This window comes from Podarcis vaucheri, assembly GCF_965113315.1.
Source record: "Podarcis vaucheri genome assembly, chromosome: 8".
Taxonomy (NCBI): Eukaryota; Metazoa; Chordata; class Lepidosauria; order Squamata; family Lacertidae; genus Podarcis; species Podarcis vaucheri.
Window position 1 is genome coordinate 64,156,759 of NC_138766.1, and position 25,578 is coordinate 64,182,336.

A 25,578-nucleotide genomic window follows, 5' to 3' on the forward strand; every position below is an offset into this window, starting at 1 on the left:
GCCTGGTTCCCTGTAACCTCACTTCTCTCAGTGATGGAACCACCAGAAGGCCCTCGGTGCTGGACCTCAGTGAATGATGGGGGTGGAGATGCTTCTTCAGGGATACAGGGCCGAGGCCATTTAGGGCTTTAAAGGTCAGCACCAACACTTTGAATTGTGCTCAGAAACGTACTGGGAGCCAATGTAGGTCTTTCAAGACCGGTGTTATCTGGTCTCGGCATACCATAGTAAGATGCTCTTAATTTTCTGCTCTGGTGTTTCCTTTTTTCTTTGATTCCTGCACTCATTATTCTTGTCTGCTGGTCAATGAGACAGTTTCTCACATTGAGAATAAACATTTTTCACATCACTTTTGCTCTTGAGGAACAGTTTGCTATTCAGAAGAACACAGAGGACTCGTGCTCTCTGCAGGGTATCTAATGCTAGGCTGTGATGTAGGAAAAATCCAAACAGACCGGTGGTGCGCATGTGATTTTCAAAGAATCATAGAATTGTAGAGTTGGAAGAGACCCCAATAGTCATTTAGTCCAACTAAAGTATCCATGACAGATGGCCAACCAACCTCTGCTGAAAAATCTCCAAGGAAGGAGAGTGATTTTCTTGAATGGACTAGATCTGTGAAGGAAATTGTAGATTAAGAGGGGAAAGAACCTTAAATTAGTGCCACTTACTTTGAACATATCCTCCCCCCCTTTTAGTTCCCCACTGAATAGCAATGAAGTTGTTGCAGTAATGAAGTAAACTGCATTTTTTAAAAAAAATCAGAACAACAGTTCCTAGAAATGTCACTTCCCAGTGATCTTGAGAATGATGCTTCCCCCAACCCCCTTTCTCTGCAAATAGATACCAATTTCCATTTTACGTCGCTCTTCATAATTATAGAGAAAAATAACTCTTTTGTCTGGAGTCATGGCCCTCCCCACACTGCAAATGATGGATGTGGCATTTTAAGAGGTGCAAAAACCTTCTCCAAACATGCAGAACGGTCAGGGTGATATTGTGCAGATGTGAGAAGTGAAAAAACAAACAAACCCATAACGATTTAAATGGCTCTTGTGAAAATGTCCTCCTGATTTTCATTTCTGCAGCCATGTGCTTTTAGCACAGTGAATGAAAGATGTTGCAGGATCCATCTAAAAATAATAGAAACAAATTAGTAATTGTTCCTAATGGCTTCAAAAGAGTATAAGAATCCACAACTATCAAAGCTAATCTAGCAGAAGAAGGGGGGGGATGAAATTGCTTCTCCTATGGAAACAAATTGTAATTAATTGCTTAATTTGCCAAGGCATTTGCAGTATATATTTAATAGCTCCAGCATTCAAAGAAGCCTTGCCAAACAGCTTTATGAAGAAACATGATCTATGTGTAGCCTCAAGCAGATACTATCTAGTAACTCACTATGCTGTACAAAAGAACTGCGCACAACAGGAGTCTCATGTTTCAGATTCTGACGCCTCAGGATGCTCTGATCTTCAAGGATATTTTTTTTTATATTCTGCATCACCTGCACATCAGTTTTTATAAACTGAAGATTCAGAACAAGCTCAGTATCCACATATTTTGCTTATATTGGTTAACCCATTAAATGTTAACATGAGCAAACAATGAAGTTATATAAAATGTCATCCAAAGTTGGCTATGAGTTGCTTTGGACTGGTCAGGGTTTGGCACAAGGCATTTTGGTATCCCAGGCAAAATGCCCAGCTGCTACCTTCGTGATGAACGGGGGCAAATTCTGTAAGGGCTTCTCCTCAAGAGCCTCTTGAGGTGCTTCCTTTCCTGATCCCCCCTGGGGCTTTGCATCAGCTCCTTCTTCATTAAAAGCCGGCACAAAGCCCTGGCTGCAAAGCTAGGCAGTGGAACATCTCCCCTTTCACCGTCTTGGAAGGAAGTTAGGCATTCCTCAGAGCTTTGCTGCTGGTTCTTTCTGCCCTAGAGGCTGGGGAGACCAGCAGCAAATCTGGGTGGTAAATTTGAGGTGCTGCCCCTTGGGGATATTGCCTGAGGAGGCTGCCTCACCCTGTCTCTTAGATGGGTCAGTTCTGATTATGGTGTATCATTGTGAGGATGAGACTCAGACTTGCACACTCTTCTTTTCGCCTACTCCATACAACTGGGAGTGTTTGTCTTAGAGCCGCATTCTGAGTACAGTGGTACCTCGGGTTACAGACTCTGCTAACCCAGAAACAGTACCTCGGGTTAAGAACTTTGCTTCAGGATGAGAACAGAAATCGTGTGGCAGCAGCAGGAGGCCCCATTAGCTAAAGTGGTACCTCAGATTAAGAACAGTTTCAGGTTAAGAACGGACCTCCAGAACAAATTAAGTTCTTAACCTGAAGTACCACTGTAGTTTAATTGGCTGTTAGGCTGGGCAGGACAGTGATTAACAAAGTGTTTGGGCTTTTGTGTGTCATGTTATTGGGTTGGGGGCACTCTTGTGTCACCCAGGGCCAGCTTGGCTTTGGGGTCCTGGGGGTGCCCGTTTAAGCATGGCCTGCACATCTGAGTGAACTCCAAACCAGCAGGGCCACAGTGCGCTGGTCAAGTGACAAACCCAAGTTTTTCATTGCAAGGAGGAAGAATTCCTTCCCATCCTTTGTGGTGGAAACACAGGAGGGGCCTTTATATGAGCCCAGAAGTAGGGAGGGTGTCAGAGGTGCCAGCTTCTCTGGAGGATTGAGGGGGCTAGGCATGATGTTCTGAAGTCATGCAATGTCCTGACATCACACGTGGTGCCCTCTAAACATTGTGTGCCTGTCCTCCTCAAAAAAAGATTGGGGGGCATAGTGCTCCAGCCCCCAGGAGCCAGCAACCTTGGAAAGTGTTGACCCCTCCTACCTTAGGGAGGTTCCTTCATGGACTATGTTTTGTTTCTGTTGATCTAATTGGTTCAACTGCAGACCCTCCAATATTTCATAGTTAATATAACCTCCCCACCACACACACCATCTCTTGTCCTGAGTCTTCTGTGAGGTGTGATGCCAATTTGGCAGGCATGGACAAACGTTGACTCATAAACCACATTTGGCTCCCAGGCAAAGGATGGACAACTTATGAATACTAATAGATACATTTGAAAAGCTCCCACTGAACTTTATGCATAGTGATGTGACAACAGAGACTTAGATTTTCTTTCCTTCATCCCTTAATGAAACAGCAGGATTTTCGTGTGGTCTCTACATAACTGGTCCACTATAAGGAGGGAAAAACAAAAAGAAGGGAGAAGACAATGTCTTTTAAGGGATACAGTCTTGCCTGGCATTATTTTAAAAGAACAGAAAGAGCACCAGTTCACTGATGGCGTACTTTCCTCCTGAACCAGCGGAAGCAGCAACTAATCTCTTTGATCGGTGTTCACTTAAAGACCTACTTGAAACTGGGGTATGCAGAGACCAAAAGATGTTGAATATTTATTTATTTTAAAAGCTGTAAAATAATCTCGGGGGGGGGATATTTTGCTCCAGAAGATTTTCCAGCAGTGACAAAGACAGGGTTTCTGTTGAAATTTCAAAAGAGAGAAATTGGTCGTAGATGCAGATACTGAAATATTAATCACCAAGGAGAGTTTAATGTTCACTGCAGTTTGATAGGGCTGAACAGCTGGCGATAAAGACAGATCAGAAATCTGTACATCCTTTTTTTTTCAAGTATGAAGGGTGGGGGGGGGGAAATTGTCTAACACTATTGCTGTAAGACTGAGACCCTAAATATTTACTTGCATCACAGTCTTTATAGAACCTTGTCTTTCACCAAAAGATCTTAGGAAAGTCATCTGAACCAAGACGCAGACCAAAAGGCTTCAGTCACACTTTTCTCAATGTTGTGTAGCAGTTCTCCATCCAAAACAAATGCATAGAAAAAAAGTTCATTATCTAGACCCAAATGCTATAATTGTGGATAAATTGCATATTATGGTCACAGACCAATCAAATTAGATACATTAAGACTATTAAAAACAAATAAATATAAACATGCATGACCCCAAAAGAAGCCAACATAAAATTTCTTGTGATCTGCATTGCTATTAGAAATTTTTTTTGCAACTCTCCCTGTGCCCCTCAGCAGAACTCTGTTACACCCCTGGTCTGCTCCTCCTGCTCTGCCCCTGTTCTTCCCTATCCCAGGTCCAAAAGGACCCACACATCGGTGAGTGAGCATCATTTGGACGTGCCTAAAATGGTCACCCCTTGTATTGGCCTTTTATGAAACTGAATTCTATCAATGGTGCTTAGTTAAAATCCCATAGGAAAAGGGCTCTATATTCTGGTGGCATGAGTATCATGACGACCAGTAGATTCTTATCTGCTGCAGCCTTCATCCACCTTCACAGCCGTTGTAACATACCGCTTGTTATCTTCTGTCATTGAGGACTTCTTGGATCATTCTTTGTCTAGCTCCTCCCCCTTGACCTTACTGCCTTGAGTGACTCTACTAGAAATACGAGACGCTCAACGGCTTTGCTCACAACAAGATGATTCGTCGGGTGGGAGATTATGTGTGTGTGTGTGTGTGTGTGTGTGTGTGTGTGTGTATATATATATATTTGCTTTCGTAGATTTTCACGGGTACAGGAATGCAGGTTTTGGTATCTTCGGGTGTCTTCCCGTGTAAGAGTAGGGGTGTCTGGGCGACGTTTCGACGAGGTCTCACTCGTCATCTTCAGGCTGGTGCTTTCGGCTTCTTGTTACTGGAACAGAGCAGAATCTGGTGTTTGAGTTCCTATAAATACTGTTGAGGGGTGTGGTGTACAAAGACCACTTGACAACTGAGTTACAGAATCTCTCTAATGTGTTAATCGCCAATGGATACCAGCAAAACAGGGTTACCAAGCTAATCCAAAAAGAAACACCCCCCAAAAACCAAGACACAGAAGAAAACAATGGCATGGCCCTCCTTCCTTATATCAAGGGCACTACAGACAAAATTAGCAAAATCCTCCATAAACACAATATCAAAACAGCCTTCTGCACCAACCAAAAAATAGCCAATATCCTCAGAAACCCAAAAGACAAAATCCAGCTGGAAAACCAAGGGGTCTATGAAATACCCTGCAAAGTCTGCCCAGCCACGTACATTGGACAAACAAACAGACGAATAAATGCACGTATCGCAGAACACAAGAATGCCGTCAAAAAAGAAGAAAAAACTTCCTCTCTTTTCCAACACATGAAAGAAACAGGACACGAAATTAATTTTGCAGATTCCAAATTGCTCTTTAACATGGAACATCACCACAAGAGAATAATCATGGAAGCCATCGAGATAGAGAAACACCCTCACAACATGAACAAGCGTGACGACACGTCCCGCCTGCCAGACATCTGGAAATTAGCCCTCCCCACAAAAACCGACACCAGAACCAGAGGCACACAGAACGCCGTCACCAATCAACCACACCAGACCCAAACCCAGACCCTCTCCACAGACATATTACAGACTCCATCCAGTAGCCAAACTATAGTGGCACCTCCGGATGCTGCACCCCCCTGCAATCCCTACACAGATCTGGCGGGCACAAGGCACAAAATCACAGCTCGCCCCTATACACGAAGCCAAGCCAGAGCACAACTAAATGCAGCACAGCCATCTTCTCAGAAAAAACTCTTCACAAGCTCAAGAGGTCAAGACACGAAAGCTTTAGCAACTAATCTACACTTAATGACCCACCCAGGGGTATTCAGAATATCACTCATGAAATCACTCAAGATATCCCTCAAGTAATTAAGGAACAAAAGAAGAAAAGGCACACTAATCTAGGAACTTCCTCTCTGCCCAGAACGTTGGAGGCTATACACCACACCCCTCAACAGTATTTATAGGAACTCAAACACCAGATTCTGCTCTGTTCCAGTAACAAGAAGCCGAAAGCACCAGCCTGAAGATGATATATATATATATGCAGGTTTTGGTGTCTTCGGGTGTCTTCCCGTGTAAGAGTCGGGGTGTCTGTGCGACGTTTCGACGAGGTCTCACTCGTCATCTTCAGGCTGGTGCTTTCGGCTTCTTGTTACTGGAACAGAGCGACAAGAAGCCGAAAGCACCAGCCTGAAGATGACGAGTGAGACCTCGTCGAAACGTCGCACAGACACCCCGACTCTTACACGGGAAGACACCCGAAGACACCAAAACCTGCATTCCTGTACCCGTGAAAATCTACGAAAGCATATATATATATATATATATATATATCCATCCATCCATCCATCCATCCCATCCATTGGGGAATCCCTAGAACAGATTTAGGGGATGTGCTGGAAGATGGGGGAGGGGCACAGTGGCTGTTCCATTGCACAAGCAGAAAGCCTTGCACTAATGAAATTACTTAGTGCTACACTATAGTATTGAATTAAATTTTAAACCATTAATATGTTTCCATGTTAATTAGACAACATCAAGACTTAAGTAAGAGTCCATGAAATAAGCTTTTTAAAAGATAGTGTGATTTTGAATGGCATTCTTTTTTATACATTGAAAACTGTGCTTTTAGTCTTCAGAATAATCAACGTCCCTATTTACCTTAGTTTCTGTAACCTATTAGGAAATCATTCCCTGTAGTCTGTAATTATATTGAACAATTTACCTCATCATATTTCCATATGAATTAAGAAGTAAATAGGAAGGTTAAACAACAGAATAATCAGAGAGTAAGTGGGTAAGGGTTATTTTATTTTTCTGTTATTAATTCTAATAGCAATATTTACTATAATGCTGTCAAGTCTCATTTAATGTAAGCATGTTTAATAGCCTATACAAGAGCTGTCAAGAGGGGTTTTCTTTTTTGTTGGTTTGTTTGCTTTCCTATTGAGTGATCTAGTTTCCACTGAAATCAATGACAAATAACCCTTTATTATAATTAGGGCCATCACTCAATTAAAAATATTGTAGCCAATCAATGCAATGGGTTTTGCTCAATTAATTAATTAAGGCTGCAATCTAAACCCACGTACTTGGGAATGAGCCCTAATGAATTGAATAAGGCTTGCTGTTTAGGATTACCCTGCAAATCTGCGCAAAGCTGTAATCTCTAATTCTGCTGAAAATGCATACTTTCCTTTAGATAATAACTGAAGCAGCTGTAGCAAGATACCATCTTAAAAGAGGTATTCCCTCCTGTGTGAGATGACACCCGCAATCCACAGTTCCTGTGTTCCATTAACTTCCATTTTTTAAAAAAGTAAGAAAATTTGGGACATCTTTTTAAAACTGGATTTTGCAATTGTACAAAGAAGTGAGAAAAACAAAAGTGCACAACAAAGGGAAGAAAACAACAGAGTACATCCCAAACAGGGGGAACATGAGGTCAAGAACACTTTACAACAAAACTGAATATAACTTAAAGGAGATCATGGGAGTCCATCTGTTACACAGATGGAAGAGTGTGTTATGCAGAACACATCATAGAATCAGAGATGTCCTTTGATGTGTCTGACAAGTGGCCCTGTCTATCCAACTCAGGCAAGTTGAATAAAATTCCACCATATAGCACTAAACCACTGTGGTTTTTATTTATCCTTTATTAAACATAGTTTATGGGTAATTTTTTCCCCAATATTGCAAGAGGCCAGATGTTCTTATACTAAATTGGTAAAAACAAATTGTTCAACGAATTTCATTGCTGAACTACAGTTTGATGAGCAGAGGTTAACTAAAGCCACATAATTTGTTCAGATTGTACATCTTTGTTCAAGCCATGAAGAAATAACAATAAAAATATGTCAGGAACATAGGCAGTAGGTTCTTCCCATCCCCCCCCCCCAGTAGAAATAGCAGCTGTTCAAACTTTGTCAATAATCAGGGTGCATGGAAGTGAACATTTAGGATAATTAAGAAAATGCTGATGTTTCTGAAACCAAGTAAGTGGTAATTTGTTCTAAGGTCACTAGTCCTTCATTCAGTAGAAATCTTTCAATCTGAAATACAGGTGTACCTTGGAAGTCAAACAGAATCCATTCCGGAAGTCCATTTGACTTCCAAAATGTTCGAAAATCAAATCCTGGCTTCTGATTGGCTGCAGGAAGCGCCTGCAGCCAAACAGAAGTCACGGAAGCCCCGTCAGACGTTCGGGTTACAAAAGAACATTTGCAAACCAGAATAATCACTTCCGGGTCTGTGGCGTTTGGGAGCCAAAGCATCTGAGTTCCAGGGTGTTCAGGATCCAAGGTACGACTGTACCACTTCTTGTCCCAGTGTGCAAGTTGAAACTTCAAACTCTCATCTAACAACCCTAGATAGCTCTGCAGAGAGGTTAAGAGAGAACAAATTGGAGAAAGCCAAGGTGGCCACTTGTGCCATATTAAGAAAGTAGTTATGAAATAGGGATTACTCAGATCTTTAAGCATTTTTAGCTTGACCAAACTAAAGGGCAAAGCCCAGAGAGAACCAAGTCCCAACTATTTGATGAGATCCAGCCCCTTCTTTGCTCTCATGATTGCAAAAGTTAATTGGTGCTTTTGGAACGCCTCAATGCAAGGTTTAGAAGTCTGCACCTCCCTCCATTCATTTTAGTATAATACAATTTCATAAGCAGACAAGGGTGATTTATCTTGATATTATCTTTTTAACAGCTCAAATATTTTAATTGTTTGATCTAACTAAACAATTGCATGCTACAGTCCTAATCGCACTGGATTGGGATTGAATGTGTGCTTTATTAATCACACATATGGGTAGCATGGGAAAGACCCCAAAACCCAAGATCAATGTTTGGCATTTAAGGCAGAATTCCCACAATGTAATAGAAAGGGACTACAAATGTCATTACTAGGAAAGACATCTTGCCTGTGGGCAGGTTGTAGCTCACTGGGTTTCTCAATCCAACCCCCTAGGATTCTCCCCAGACAATATCCTTCACCAGCACAGCTCCATATGCTCCTCAAATGATTTTTCCTTGAACTTTTGTGTGTGTCTTTTGGTTGCCTGGACAAAGGGTGGAGGGAGGTGTGTGAAAACTTCATGTTTTTGCATGGCTGCCATGTAACCTACTAAAAGGGAAGAGTCACATCAATGGTCCCACCCACTTTTGCTTCTGTTCCTTTAAGAATTCCTTCCTCACATAGCACAGGCTCAACCCTTAAATGCAGGGATGCTTCTAATATCACAAACTGTCTAGCTTTCCATTTTTATGTTGACATGCTGGATAATATAAGCCTCTTTTGTAATTTGCTGCTGTTCCTTATTTAATACAACAACCTCAAAACTGATCTACAGAATAACGAACCGGACATAATAAGTTTCTCCTGGGATTGGAGAACCATTAATTATCAAAATGAATCCTCTCTGAATGCCTCCTAGACCAGTGGTCTGCCTCTATCTAGTTTGTGGTTGCCGACATTGTCTCCATTATGAAGGAATTTAAGATTACCCAGGTGGAAGGTGCATTTGGGGGAAAGCGAAATATTTCTGCACTGCAGTGCAGAGATAAAATATCACCCTTTATTAAGCAGCGAGAGGCAAGTGCTCTGACTGAATGCTTTAATCTTTGCACAAAACATTGAAAACAATCTTCTTGGCACGCAGAGTAAATATTAAAGCAGTGTGCTGGCTAACGTTATTCCTGGGAGTGGGACTAATATCTAAAGAATGAGGAAAGATAAAAATAATGGCGAGGGACGGCTATGAAAATGTAGTCTCAGAAGGGCATCTGCAACATAGAACCAGCACAAATAAAAGTGGCCATTGGTCCATCTAGCATAGCTTGACGAGAAACTCGTGTGTCAGAAATATTTTGCTCATTGTGGTTATTATGCAAATAATAAGCTCTAAAAATGTTGTTTCCAGCATCTTGTGTCAAATTCCCCTCCCCCGCCCCTCAGAGTGCTGCTGGCGTTTCAGGATTCATGTATCTATTAGAGATGTGCACAAGCCCCTTGTATCTGTGCTTTTTTAAAAAATAAAAATAAAAATCCAATCTGCTTCTTGGTTGTTCTGTGAGTGTAACCAGTTCCCTTCAACAAAGATTTCCCCATAGCTGTCAACTTTTCCCTTTTCTTGCGAGGAATTCTATTCGGAATAAGGGAATTTCCCTTTAAAAAAGGGAAAAGTTGACAGCTATGGATCTCCCATCTACATGTTTTACACATGCACGCATACAGAGATGGGATGGGATATCCCATGTCTCAGGGGGTGGTCTGAAAGCACACAATGCAAGAACCTTGCTGAAGCTAAGCAGGTCTAGATTTGGTGAATGCCAGGTTAGGAGTACCTGAAAGGGAAATGTCATGCCTCAGAATCCAAGACTGGCTGCCTTGAATGTCAAGGAGGAAAAGTACCATTTCAATGCAACAAACAAACAGTATCACATCACTGCCACTGGGCTGGGTTATCATGTGCCATTAACTTCAATGGGCCTGTTACCAGGTACAGCATAAGAGGACAAAATCTAATTTTGAATATTCTGGGAAGTTTGAGGTATTGTGCAAATTGATCAAGACCTAAAATAGATCCAGCTGTGATCCTTCAACCACTCTGAGGATCAGGATACTCCAGTGAAGGGCTCTGCAAGCATTAAATGCAACGTATGAACAATTTCATAACAATTACTTGAATCTTCCTTTTGGGGAAACCCCCCCCCCAGCATATATTTATTTCTCTGTTTTGAGAACAGCAGTGCTGTTACTATACAGGTAACTCACATCTTATGCAGGGGTTATGTTCCTGGTCATCATGCATATAAGCAAAATCATGCAAAGCTGTTTAAAAATCACTGCACTTATCAGTGAAGGACAAAAGCGGCTCTCACTCTTCACTTAGTCTTCCTTCTTGTCTCTTTTGCTGGATGCTGTTGCAGATGGTATGAAGACCAGGTGGGGTTGACTGGTAGGCAGATGAAGTGCTTAACTGTGATTCAGATCTAGAGGTGATTGGCAGCTGCCAATCACTTGAACTCATCAACGTTTTCCATGGATGGTCTCAGAATGTCTGTAAACCCATGAATGATCTTGCAACTGCATTCCATGGAGAGGTCAAAGTTTGCAATCAGATCGTTTGTGTGCTTTATGACTTGCAAGAGTTGAGAAAATTGCTGCAGGTTCCAGCTTGCTGGCTCATGTTCACCATGCTCACCCTCACATTCTAAACTTGATTTGACCAATTCCTCCAGCTCTTCCACAGTCAATACCTGTTGCCCCTCAATTAGCTCTTCCCCTTCTTCCTGGATGAGGTCCAAAAAGCCATCATCATCCACTTGCCTGGCCACCTGCACAATGTCCTCCACCTCAGTAGCAATGCTTGGAAATCCCTTGAAATGGTGCAGACATTCTTTCCACAACTTCCACCGGTCACTATTCACTGTTCCAGGCTTGATTGCATCCCCTGCCTGTTTACCCACAGGCGCGTAATTTTTTTATTTTGAAAAATATTTTTCGGCAACACACGTAAACCTGCAAGTGCATATGTTAAGTAAGTATAAGATGTGAGTTACCTGCAAGAGCTTTCTACATTTTTTTCTTTTGCTTTCTGGAAGGAAATGCATTTTTTCCCCTGTTTTCAAAGTGACTAAAAAGTAAATAATACACGTTTTCATAATATGTTAGGTACAATCTGCTCTTGAGAGCCCTTCGCTGTTCTTATGGTGTTTCATAACAAGCGTGTCCAACACTTTTCAAGGACAATTTTACTTTTGTAAGGAAAGGAAATGCACCCTACCTTGGGTTACCATAGGGGAGTCAAAAAGACTTGGAAAAGTTGCATCAAATCTAAGATATCTAAGATTTATTTTTTTAAAAAAAATCATTTACAGAACCTTTGGACAGGTGCTCTATCTGGGAGGGTTGCCCCCCAAAAATAAATTTCAGTGAAGGGACTGGGCTCCCTCAAAGTTCCATGGTGGCTGTCACATGCACAAGCCATAGAGTGTGCACATGACACGTCAGCATGGCCCGTGGCATTCACAAGTGACATCAGCATGCCATGGGGCCTGCACACATGGTGTGAGCAAGCCACAGGGTGCGCTGATGTCTTGCACACATGTGCGTGCTGACGTCGCTGGGCCCTGACACCCTCAATCGCGGCAGTGAACATGCCTTTGGATATTTTGTTTCATTCATGTTGTTGACCCATACAAATCTCTTGCTTCTGGGTTGGTGATAATGGTGCCTATAGATCTGGGTTTCCATCACAGCTAATTGAGGGCATGGCCTAGTCAAATTAAAGCACTAGTGGAATGAAGGAGAGCTACACAAGCCATTCTTGTGTAGGCTTGCTGGGATGCTTATTGCCAATGAGGGATCAGGGAGAAATTCAATTCAAATTCGCACATTCTGAAACAATATGAGCACCAAAACACAACCATGCTTTGAAATTCACACTTCTCCCAAATTTGCAGTACAGTACTCCAGCAACCAATGATTACAAAAATGCATATATTAGGAGAAAGTGTGTATTAAAATTAATATACTAGTGGAAATAATATAGAAAATGCATTATAGTGAGGAAAATTGCTTCCCAAAATGTGCTTTCAGTACAAATCTGCTCTAAAATGACAAATTTTTGTAAAAAATAATAATTTAAAAAAACAAGCCCACAAATTGCTGTAAAAATGTGGGGAACTAAATTTAAGATTGGAAAAATGAGAAACTGAGCAAACGAAAATCGACAGATCCATCCATCTCTGTTATTACTAAGATCAGTAAAACAATACTTTATTTAAGGGAAGGCACTAATCATGAAGCTGTATAAAAGCTTCTTAACAGCATGCCGCTATTCATATTTTCATCTATTATTGATGTGGATTCTTTTTTAATACCGAGATAAAATTATTTTTTTTAAAAAAAACCAATAACTTATTCCAGGAAGATGCTCAAAGTTCTTTCAATACCAAAAAAAATAAATCTGAATTATTATTTTTCTTCTTCGTGTGCCTTAAAATATAAATTGTCTCCCCTTTTTAAAGTTAATGGTAGAACAACATCATTAATAAGAAGGAAGAAAAAGATACAATGTATATGCCTAGAAAGACTTTACAAAGCAGGTCACAGAGCCATCATAAATCAACAAAAATAGCATCATCCATTGCAGTTAATTGAAATTTGAAAGGATATGTGTTTTGTTTTGTTTTTTAGCAAATGCCTTTCACAGACTAACAAAACATCAGATCAAAATGCCTCAGAAATGATAGCAGGATCTCACATGTGTATGCATTGTCAGTGGGGTTTGGTGTATTTTCTTAAATAAGCTTAGTGGAGAATTGCCTAGCTGATAACAACATGAAACAAGTGTGGCAGGGATCAGTTAAGGCTGATGATGTGTTAGCAAAGGAGCTGAACATCTTCTTTGCCCATGTGTCAATCTTATCATCGGGCCCAGATATTGAAATGCAGTGACCACCTCCAGACATCTTTATCTCCTTTTAAACCAGAAATGTTGTTAAATTACCGGCTGCGGATTCCTGAAATAATAATCCACACAGACAGTATTACACAAAGGACTCATGAATCTGGAGAAGGTATGTTTTCAGATTATGTACACCTGTCATTGCCACCTTTGATGTTACCTGTCACCCCACAGTTGTGCTCCCAAGTCCGGTTTCTTGCTCCCTGAAATCAGCATCATGTGAGTGATGGAAGAGTAAGCAGTGGCAGAGCGTCATACTCCGGCACCGGGGGGGTGGAGAACAGGCGGGGACGGGGCTGGCGCATGCCCCGGGAGCATGGCGCGCCACCTGCAGGGGTGTGGTACATGTCCTGGGGGCATGGCGCCCAGTGTGGATGGGGGGGGCAGCCACGATGGCACCCCACTGGCATCGCGCTGCTGGGTCAGTGTGCCCCCCCGCACTCCTCTTCCTCCGCCAGTGAGAGTAAGTTGAAAGCACAAATATGAACAGCCAAACCAGTCACTTACTAAGGAAAGAGAAAGCAAAATGAGTAGCTTAGGAATATCTGCACTGCCAAGTGCCACATTCAGGAACATCGGACCAGAAGTATGGTACCCTCAAGATGTTATTGATCAACAGTTCCCATCTTCATTAACTTTGGGCTGGGGCTGAGTTCCAATACATCAGAGGGCACTGCATTGACTAACCCTGCATCAGATTTGCGGTACAGTCTTATGTATTCAGAAGTAGGTCCCATTGATTTAAATGAGGTTTACTCTCATGTACGTAAGTGGAATAGGATTGCGATCTTATCCAGACTAACCAGGGGTAGGTGAGGATGTCATGGAATTCTGATGCAGAAATTGCAAGTGTTTGCTTATTCATCCCATGTCCAGAATGGAAATCAACCCAGTAAATATGGGTATTCAGTGTTGTTGTTTTCTGTCTGCAAACAAAACAGCAATTGATCATCTATTATGGGGGTTCTATGGGGGATGACACAAACACACAAAAATAATGTATAGTCACACCCTTGGAACTGCCTCATGAGGCCTGCTCAGAGCATTGGCTATGGTAGCCTCTTGGGTGCTCTTGCGAGTTCTGATTGGACAATCCTCCTTCCAGCTTGCACCTCTAGAATATTGTTAAAGAACATGCACATCAATCAAATTAGCAAAACTCCTAATTCAATAACAATAGATTTCCCTACTAGTGTCTAGTAGAGACATCTTCTTTTTTAAAAGCTTTATTATTATTTCCTTAGAAAAGCAATCAGCTGATCTATAAGCTTCCTGTGATGTTGTATACTTGTTTAGGAGGTTTTTCTAAGCATAAGAAAAACATACTTTAGTTCTCCTTCAATCAATCACAAATGCCTGTAATCTTATTTTTCTCTTCTTATTTTGCATTTATGTCTTTTAAGTGCTACAAATTAAATCTTTCAAAAATTGCATGTAATGTACAGTGTGATAAATGCAGTCTAGGCTACTTGGCTAATCACATTTTGCTTGTTGATCCAAAATGTTAATTCACACTGACCTAATTTAAAATGAAACACATTAGGAATCTGAAATGGAATAACATTACTGTTCTCCCAGCTGTTACGTTTACAGACTTTAACATTCTTCTGTGTTGTTTTCCACTGCTAGATGACATTGATTAAAACATTATTGTTTTGTAGAGAAATAAATTTGCTAAATTAGAACACTTGCAAATTGTGTGTTGAATACAGCATGCTAAAAGAGTTCCTAACCTTAATTGTCCTTAATGGGGGTGGGAAGACACAAGATGCTGCCTTAAAGGCTTCTCAGAAAGGACTTTAAGAATACAATATCCAAAGATGCGCGTCCTTAGAATATTTCATTAGCTATTGATTTTTTTTCTCCATTGGCAGGATAACAACATACTACATGGCTAGCTAGGGATTTGTCCTTTCGTTTTGTCCACAATGGACAAAATGTGTAGCAGTTTTACAGAACAATAAAAGCTAAGGGCTCTCTGATCTAGCATTCTGTACTGAGCACAGATGTCTCAAGTACAAAACAGAGCTTCCATTCCATTCATTTTAGTGAAGGAATGTAATCTGGGCGCACGGTCTAGAAAGTTACTATAGTTGTCCTCAATGACTTGCTTTAGTTTTTATGTTGTTTACTAAATCAGCAAGCCATATTGCTTGTGCCACTTATGGCTGTTGCTCAAGAAATGCAACTCCTAAAATGTGCTAGCTATAAAGAGCTAATGACTCTAATATCTGGGAATGTGGCCAAACTACAGTGGTATCCATTAATGGATACATTTTGTAGTCAAACATATATGTTTCTAGCCATCGTGACAAAAGCACTAATATGTATTGGCAGAGTAATGCAAGGAATAAAGGAAGATTCCTGTCCAGAAGAATGGCTATGCCCAATTTCTACTGTCTATGTTCTGCCTCCATTGTAGGAAGCAGTATGCAATTTATTGAACATTCAATAAATATTCACCTTAAAGAATTCCCTGGATGCATACCCTAAGGAAATGTTTTCTGAATTCCTGGATTCCAGGACAAGCCACAGCTTGAATAGACACTTGTAGTTCGTCTTGTCTAACCTCTTTTCATCTAATCCCCAAGAAGGTTAGAATACTAGGCATTACACACACACACACACACGTGTTATTCCTATGCATATGTTCTTAACATTTACTGGCTAGAGGAATACAAGGGTACATAAGGGGTGAAAATACTACCATTGCGGTTTTATCAGTTTGGCCACAACTATCATTAGAGAGGAAGGAAAGCTGAACTGAGCCACATGGAACTGAACTGGAGATGGCTGGGAATTGGACCTGTGACCTTCTGCTCTTCCTCTACTTCCTCTAAGCTGTAGCCCATCAATATCCAGAGACAGACACATTCCCCACTCCTGATTTAAAGCCAGAGCATGCATAACATTAGTTAGTGGGAAATGACAAAAGAAGCTTCTCCTTTATCAGTAATTCATAAACAATATTTGATATTTGAAACTCATGTCAAAATATAAACATTTGAGCCTCTTTTCCATGTTGGAGGAAACATGGAGATTCATAATGTGATAGTGGGACTCCATGCAAGAAGCTATTCTATGGATTACACCTAAAAAGTAGGCCACATCCACACCATACATTTAAAGCACTATGATACCACTTTAAACAGCAATGGCTTCCTCCATAAAGAAATCTGTAGTTTGTTAAGGCTGCTGAGATTTGTTCGAAGACCCCTATTTCATTCATCGAGTTACAATTCCCAGAGTCCCCTTTGAAGAGAATAAATTATTAAGCCACTCTAGGAATTGTGGTTTTGTGGCCAGAATTGGGATTTCCTAACAACTTTTCCCAAATAATTCTTTCCCATAATTGTTTGGGCAAAGGCATGACTGTTAAAAATCATGCAGTACTTTCAGTGTATGGTGCGAATATGGCCTGAGCAAGGAGAAGATTGTTTTGAAAGAAAAAGAAGACGTTCCATATTGAATATAATGCTGACAGAAATACCAGCTAATAGGACATGCCAGTTTGGGCATGGAGGGAAGCTCAGCTATTAAATCTTACTTAACATTGTTTGCAGACAGAAGCCTTGCACCCTCTCACTACAGGAATTTATTTCCGTCCCGACTGAATATTGTTTTCAGAGATATTTTTCTATCACTCAGCAAGATCTTTATAATCTTTTGCCCATTTATTTCAGGTGATATCTGTGATGATTGGAGACCACTATCGTCTGTCACTGTCACACTAATCTGAATTTCAGACCATCTAGATCCTCAACTATCTCATTCTCACATATACTGACTAATGAAGGAGTCCACTGAAAATAACGTATTGCCTCCCTCTCCAATCCTTCATATGATGTGGACTGCATTTGTAATAGCTCCTGGGGCAACTGACTATGTGCTGGCAAACATTCCCCCCCTACTCCATAGCTTTTCTTCCAATAAATTAAAATAGACCATTGATCACTTTCAAGCCACTGTTCCTAAGACATAGGGGTTCCACAAATCCACTTGGCACAATGCCAGCAGTGGTTACCCTCCTCACCCAATCCATGTGACCTCTTCCCCATGCCCTCATGAGGTCTCAGAGTGGGCTCCAAGGTTGAGGGGGTCCTTAGCAATGTGAAGTCTTGATACACATCTCCTGCATCAGTGGGCCACACATACACACATCTGGCATAGGCAAACTCGGCCCTCCAGATGTTTGGGGACTACAACTCCCATCACTCCGAGCTAACAGGACCAGTGGTCAGGGATGATGGGAGTTGCAGTCCCAAAACATCTGGAGGGCTGAGATTGCCTATGCCAGCACTAGAAGGAAGCCAGAAAGTCACTGTCTTAAATATCCTGCAAAGACTCAGAGCAATGCATCAGGGCTTTGTGGGAAATTAAAAATGGAAGTTTCCCATACCTAGCTGCCTAGCTGGCATAGAGCACCCAAGGCAGGCATCAGCATCTTCTGGGACCTTGGCAGCTGCGCCCCATGTGATCTAATATTTGGTCAATCTAGATCAGTTCTCTTCATGCCTCAGTTGCAGCTAAGTACTCTGACTCTGTGGAAGACAAAGCCCCAAATCTTTGTTTCCAACTGGCCCAGGAAGCAGAACCATTTCCGGAATTGGCGGAAATGACTGGCAGAATCCGAGACCAGGGAGAAGAGTCGGTGGAAGAAGACTGGAAAAAGTTTAAAGACTATTTACAGAAATACTGTAAAATTAATGAATGTTAGAAAGATGTTGGAATGAAGTTATATGGCTTTAGTCGAAATGTCATAAGGAATTAAGTATAAATAGATTAATAGAGCTTTAAAGGGAAAAATAAGGTTAGAATGTGTTAAGACAATTATAGGATAGAAAACAGAGGATGATGGAAAGGAATTGCTGAAACAATTAATAGAAGTGGAATACAAAAAGGGAGGTGCGAGGAGGTCGTGGAAATTAGTGAAAGAAAGATAAGATATTGAAATTGGACTGTGTTTTAAATGGTTTTTGTTTTGTTTTGTTAGTTGTATGTTAGTGTTTTGCAGTGGTGTTTGTTTTGTATTGTATTGTATTATTGTATGTTTTTTTCTTTTTTTGGTTTTTTTGTAGTGTTGTGTTCAATTTGTTGGGAAACTAATAAATATTATTATTTTTTAAAAAAAGGAAGCAGGACCATTTCCAAATATAAAGAGATATCCACCTGTTGATCTGCAGCCTTCTGACACATGCCACATTTACAGCCTCTGCTGAAAGAGTAGTCTTGTAGACACCATTAATCAAACATGTTTCAGCATACAATTTGCCTTCTTTGGTTACTTGGTCATGTTGCCATTCAGTTGTGGGACGCATAGGATCTGATCCACATGATTTTCCTTCAATTGATGGCCTAGTTTCCTGAACCTGTACCACTATTATTTATGGTATCACCATTGGAAATATTTTCAATACCTCCGAAGAAATCTTGATCAACAGCTGGGATAGCTCAGCCAGTAGAGCATGAGACTCTTAATCTTAGGGTTGTGAGTTCAAGCTCCATGTTGGGCAAAACATTCCCGCATTGGAATCCAGTTGGACTAGATGGCTTTCGTGGTTGATACTCACTCATCAGCCCCACCCAACATTGTTGATTGGTTCAGCATTAGGGATGATGGGAATTATAGTTCAATCATTGCTGCTGTGAATTCATCTGGATTTCTTCCCAGAAAGTTTCTCATTTTCTTACTGTAACTTTCAGCTATCCATAGCAATTTGCACCAAGAGGCAAGTAAATGTTATATTTTAGCGTGCCTCTCTTTTCTCAAAACTAGTTCTCCAAGTCCTGCCAAAAACTTAGTCACAGAAACAGAGTCAGTTTTTTTAAAAAAACAAAACAATAACCACCATACAAGATTTTGAGAATTGTATAGGTTATCAATGATGCTGTATAATGCAGGAATGGAGGCAAATCTATCCAACCAGAACCTGTCTACCAGTTGGGACACAGCATTTTCTAGAACATCAAAAATAATGTAACACATTCTGACAGATTCCAGGTCAGTCCTGGAAATAGCAGGTGAGGTCTAGTGTAGCCTAGGCATGCATTAAACCCAGCAAGGATCTGATTACATCAATTCGTCACAGACAGTTTAACATCAATTTCTAGCAGAAAGCTGTTTCAAACAACCCTTGGGTGTTTGCAGTTCCATTTGCTTTGTAACCATGTTGATCAATAATTCTTTTGCAGAATGATTCTCTGAGTGCTCCTTCACAGATGCAAAATGTAGGTCAATGTACAAAAAAATAAATTCTAAGCATTTCGTGGATGAACTGGTGGTGCGTTGAATGTGGCAATATCTTTGATGGACTCTGCAGTTTGGTACCTGTGCACAGGTAGGCAGGGGCGTAGGAAGAGGGTGCGGGGGGTGCTGGCCGCCCAGAGTGTCATCCTTGAGGGCGTGACAAAATGGCACACTGCAGGGGGCAGCACTTACCGTGGGGCCTGGCCTGCAGCACGCCCAAGCCACGCATCTCTCCTGGGAGTGCCGCAGTGGCTCAGGGCCCCGCGCTGCCCAAAATGGCAGTGTGGGGCTTGCATTTGCCAGGCAGATTCTGTGGGCAGCTCGTCGCGCCACCTCCCTGGGTGGATCGCCGTGCTGCCACCCTGGGTGGATTGCCACAGTGCTCCATGGACGGATCACCCCGCCCTCATGCATGGATCGCTGCCCCTATGGGTGGATCGCTCCTGCCCTCACCACTCTGGGTGCCAGAGCAGCTAGCTACGCCCATGCAGGTAGGCCATTCAACCACATATAGATAAAAATATATGCAGATTGTTATGTATCCAAAGGTTATCAACTGTTAGCCCACAGTTGCTGGCAATTCTACAAGAACAGAAACACATGATGAATCGTTAATTTTGCAAAGATAATTAGGAAATAACTTAGTAAAAGTGACTTTTTTAAACTTATCAACAAGAGATGTTGGAATGACATATTATATGAGGAAGAACTGGTCTAGGAATTACAGTGCTTGTATTTTTCCACTGCTTGCCACCTTATCATGTCATATCCACAAAAACAGTCACAATAGTCCAATCTAAAGGAAAATATAAACAGTGCCTATGGTGTTGAGCCACACAATACCAATACACTGCAAGGTCTCCTAAATCAACTCCAATATGTTAGATTTACACTACAATAGCATAAATTTTGTGAAGCAGCAAAGAAAAATAAATTACCATCTACCAGAAGATAAATCTCTAGCTTGCCTATGTAGCATGCAACATGTGCAAATGCATATTTACAGCCGGTACTGGGGAAAGGGAAAACAGAAAGCAATTCATTGCTATCACTTCAATAAGCTACAGAATGTTAAGTAGCATATTGATTTGTTTAACAAACATGTGGAATGGGGACTAGAGAAGAAATAATTACGAACTCAGAATGAAACAAATGCACATTTATTTATTAATAAAATTAAGCTGTGTGTGCTCCCTGCATGCAAATTAAAAGATCTGCAACAATACCTTCATTATAACATTACTATGTTTCAGGACTAGAAAGCTTGCCATCTCACTGTGTTCACAGATACTCTCCCTTTCCTCCAGTGTGGATAACAACTATGGATTGCAATGTATGTATCTTCCCCCACCCCACCCATCCAAATGAGCAGGTTTCAAATGAGCTGCTTGAATTTGCTGAATATGGGCAACTCCATACATCCTTGGGCTTCTGCCAGGGCACCAGCACCTATGTGGGATCCACTGACAATGCCTGAACTGCTCTCCCTTTATTTTCATTTTTATTTTTAGCCTGGCACGCTGAGCAGCACTTGGCAGATACCTTTGCGTGCCCCTGCAGAGACCCCCAACCCCTGGGAGACAGTCCGAGAGCAATGAGTCACACATGGCAACATGTATTGGGATTTAAAATGGCCACAACTTTATTAACAGTTTCAGATGTAGGAAACCTTGGCTTAGGCATTGGGAGTGTATCCCTCTCAGCCCCTCAGAAGGGGAACTGAGGCACAGCAGGGTTAATCAGATCAGAGGGGGGCACTGCAAAATGTATGTTTACACAGCCAGCCCCCCCCTTCTCTGTGCAGCTTTAGGAAGTTCATTGACAACCTTTCAGTGTATGTCCAGTGACTCCCTTCACACAAGCCCCTTTAATGGGGAACCCTGAAAACGCCGTTGTGAGGGGGGGGGTGAGTCACCACTTCACAACCCACCCTCCATAAGAATAACAGACTAAAGGATTCCACCCAAGGCCTAAAACCGCCAAAGTTGTGACAATTGCTAGGGGGAAGGTGAAACCTGTGGAGCAGGGAAAATTCCTTCCCAGCTCTTCAACAGCAATCATCATAAGACCATAGCAATGCCCGCAAACCTCTCGGTCCACTCACCTGGCCCTTCTCCCAGCGAAGCCACAGATTGCCTTGTTTAAATAGGTGTTTGGTGGGAACCCCAATAGTCCACAGCTGTGGGAAGGCAGGCCAGCTCAGGCCAACTGGCATGTCTCAGGGGAGATTGGGAGTGCTGTGCGACAGTCCACAAATGGTGCCCACCGTCAGACAGGTGAGCGGTTATTCTCTGGATCCAGCTTTATATATGATACTGAACTGTGAAGCAGGAAGTTCTCTGTTGGACTCTTGTCTCTTGCCATGAATTCACTAGATGCTCGTCTTTACCAAAACACCACCTCGCTCCACTTGTAAAACCTTGTTACCTTTGTAAAACTCAACCTCATTCCATCTGCAAAATAGCAATAAGAAGAAGAGTTGTTGCACAGATTATTGAGAGAATGTTTGAGAAGCGTTTTGAATGCTTTAAGGTGCTTTACAAGGTATAAATGTTATTTATTTCCAGCAGAAACACCACAAAGTCTTCACTTCCTTCAAACAAAACTGATTTGCCCTTTTTGTAGGTGGTATCCCACTGTTGACAAATTAACTACTGTACAGTATCACCATAGAACAGGACACAATTCTGTGTTGTGTACATTACTGAAGAACATCTGCAATAAAAGTTCAGTCAAGTTTTAAAAAGTTCCTTTGGTAACATTGCCAATTACTCATATTATTCCCCCTAAGCAGTTCAACACATTGCCCAAGACAGCACAGGATAAAAGGAACACATTGGGGGGGGGGGTTGTAGAATAATTTATTAGGACATTTTAAAAGACTGGCTAAAAGGCAAAGTGAACAAAGTAGACTTGTTTGCTTCTATGAACTCTCTACAAGTGATAGATCCCTCTTCAAAACTTTTCAAAGAACTGTAGGGGAAACCCTTCATAGGTAGGAGTAGGAGACTATTTTGAATAGTAATATACATAAGATTGTATAGATCAATTTTTGAGATGTGAAATGCTGCAATAAAGCACTGCTCTACTATTTTTTTAAAAAAGAAAGGAAAAAAGAAAATCTGTATAGAAATGAAAACTGGCAGACTTGAAAATAATTAATGGAAATAAGAGAAAATCAGACAGGTTTGTAAACTGTATTTAATTTATCCCCCATTCCTAGCCAGGGTCTCTGTCTGATGTTTTTAAAAAATACGATTTGAAACGAAGAAATAATAACAGTCCAGACACAAGCATCTTTATACCAGGTGTTTGCCCATGAAATCACTGAGGACTAGTGACCAGTGAGGCTGCACAAGCAGGGCTGCACTGCTCTCTGGATTTCCTAATACTGTCTGTCACTGCAGGGAGCTGCAGGGTGGAAATGGGAATATCAGTAATGTGAGATTCCTTGCACGTGTGTAACCACTGAATACAACCCAAGCATCTTTGTTTAAGCAGCAGACAATATGCCGTACAATGTCTGGATGAAAATGTTAGCTGTTTATTCACAAACTGAGAATACATGTTCAGCTGGTTGATGTAAATAAAGAGTTCTATAGCCCCAAAATAACTATAGCAAGTCTGGATAAAAATAGAAACAGCCAACTGTGTAGCCAAGAACTTGTATAAGAACTCATCTAGCACATTTAGAGAAATAATAAAAATAAAGATCTGAAGAAAAATCAATTGTCCTCAGATTAAATCTCATTTGGTTTACCATGCTCTATGTTGTGGAGGGCAAAGACTCTGCTAGGATGCAGAAAAGATATACAGGGTAATAACACAGAACTTGTTCTGAGGTTGTGGAATGCCCTCCCCTTTGAGATTCTCCTGAGCATTTGGCACCCAGTGAAATCATACCTGTTATCACAGCTGGAGGTTGTTTGAGCTTAACCTCAGTTGGGTTAAGATTTAGGTGAGTATCTATCTCTGAACATGATGGGCAATTTCTGTGCCTTGACAAAGGTACTTTATTAACTGGGACTGCAATCCCATAAAGGATGAAGAAGGTTAATATATTTCAACTGAACTGCAATAAGAGTTATTTCTGCATTGGAGCATCCATAAGAATGAAACAAAACTCATCAAGGATGCACTTTGTCTCCCTATTTTTAGATCTTTATTTGTATGATCTGGTGCTCAAGTTCAATTCACCTGAGATTCACGCTTCCAAATTGGGAAGCATGGCAGTTTGCATATTGCTGTGTGAAGATTGTGCTGTATTGTTCTTTTTAACAAAGGTGAATCTTAGAGGGGGTTTTAAGTGATTTTCTTCATACCAGAATAGTGAAAAGCTGGTTATAAATTATGATAAGACTAAGCTCTTGGTCTTCTTTAGAGACGATCTGTTTCTATGTGCTACATGCTAGATGGTCATCTGTTAGGAGTGAGAGTCTTTCAACACTTACTGTAAGCCACGCTTTACTATGTTTTATACAGTATATGCTGTAAGCCACTCGGAGTGGTTGGGAAACCCAGCCAGATGTGTAGGGTATAAATAGAAGAAGAGGAGGAGGAAGAAGAAGAAGAAGAAGAAGAAGAAGAAGAAGAAGAAGAAGAAGAAGAAGAAGAAAAAGAACGACTATTACTACTACGGGATTATCTCACTCTGCTTTAAAACCCATGTAAAATGTGCTATTGCCATGGCACCTCAGAACTCACAAGCTGTCCTTATCTCAAAAACAACTAACAAATATGCTACGCTTAGGCACTGATGTTCTACCAGATTTCGATACTCCTATTTACTCTTCAAGATTAAAGCAAACATCAAAGCGTAGTCATCATCATAAGGGTGGCAAAGGAACACTAAATCAAATATAAACAGATATCTTGGAAACAGGCACAAAATGGAATATTTTCCAGCATAGAAATTGATGATCATTTTGTTTTGAGGGCATATCCTTGAGAACACAACTGTTCAGGCACAGATGTGCAGGCTGCACAATCATTTCTTTGCTGCATTATTTATTGTGCGCCCACAAAATACTGAAATAATAAACCAATGGTAGCCCCTGTGTTCCATTGCTACGTAGCCAGGTACCTAGTCTATTGAGGGAATGTGTTTGGCTGATAATACTTAGGCTGGAGGAATGTGTTGCCTGATTCAGTTCCCAGTGCTGACTCGCAGCATGCCTCCTGTACTGCTTCACACCACAAATGTATTTGCCTGACTAGAATGTTTCCTTGAACTCTGGCAGTGCCTCTCATTTGTCTGGATGGAGAACGGAGAGGGGGGTGTGAGCATGGGTACCAACTAGCCTACTGTGCAAAGGTAACATTTGCATTTATGGTTCCGTTCATTTCTAGCCCTGTCCACCGCTGGTTTGTGGCCCTTGGAAGCTTGGCCAGAGGCTAATGTGGGCCTCAGGCTGCAAATGTTTTCCTCATCGCAGATTCAGCCAAATACGCTTAACTAGCTTGCTGTTTATATTCCTCTGTTTTGTTTATCCGTGTGACATTACACTACAAGCCTGACAGATATCTAACAAGTCGTGTAGTGCCGAATGTTTCATCACTCAGAAAGACAGCCAAGTCAACCATTAAGATTTGCACCCATCAAGAACCTTCATTTATATTCAAGGCTTTCTTGCTGTCAGCATAGTTCTCAGCGGAGCTCAGAGCCACACAGACTCCATTAGCAACCAATAATAAAGGGAAGTCGAAATGAACTCCGTTCCTTTTGCTCCCCCCCCCCCATTATTTTTTCTGTTTTAGCCACATGCATGGCTTCCAGGTGACCTCTGAATGTAGACAGAAGCATCCAGAGAGCTCAAGGCAAGTATGTTGTCATGGTAACGCTGAAGAAGAGGGCCCCGGCATTTAGAGACTTACAAACAGGTAATTAAATACACCCAGAAGCAGAGAACAAATGCTGGATGCTGCCCCTGATGTAAACCGTGAATGAAGATAGCTTCTTAACCTTTCACCTTGTGCTGATAATTTGCTGCTCGCAATTT

The 25,578-nt window shown here is 41.4% G+C and overlaps 1 long non-coding RNA gene across 1 annotated transcript in view; it reads left to right on the forward strand.

Annotated features, from left to right (window-relative positions):
* Window positions 1-25,356, forward strand: part of LOC309538498 — a 131,738-nt gene extending 106,382 nt beyond the window's left edge. Inside the window, exons 5-6 of the long non-coding RNA XR_014222238.1 lie at window positions 24,797-24,893; window positions 25,337-25,356. This is a non-coding gene — a long non-coding RNA (uncharacterized lncRNA). The remainder of the gene's footprint in view (window positions 1-24,796; window positions 24,894-25,336) is intronic.
* Window positions 25,357-25,578: the final 222 nt, after the last annotated feature.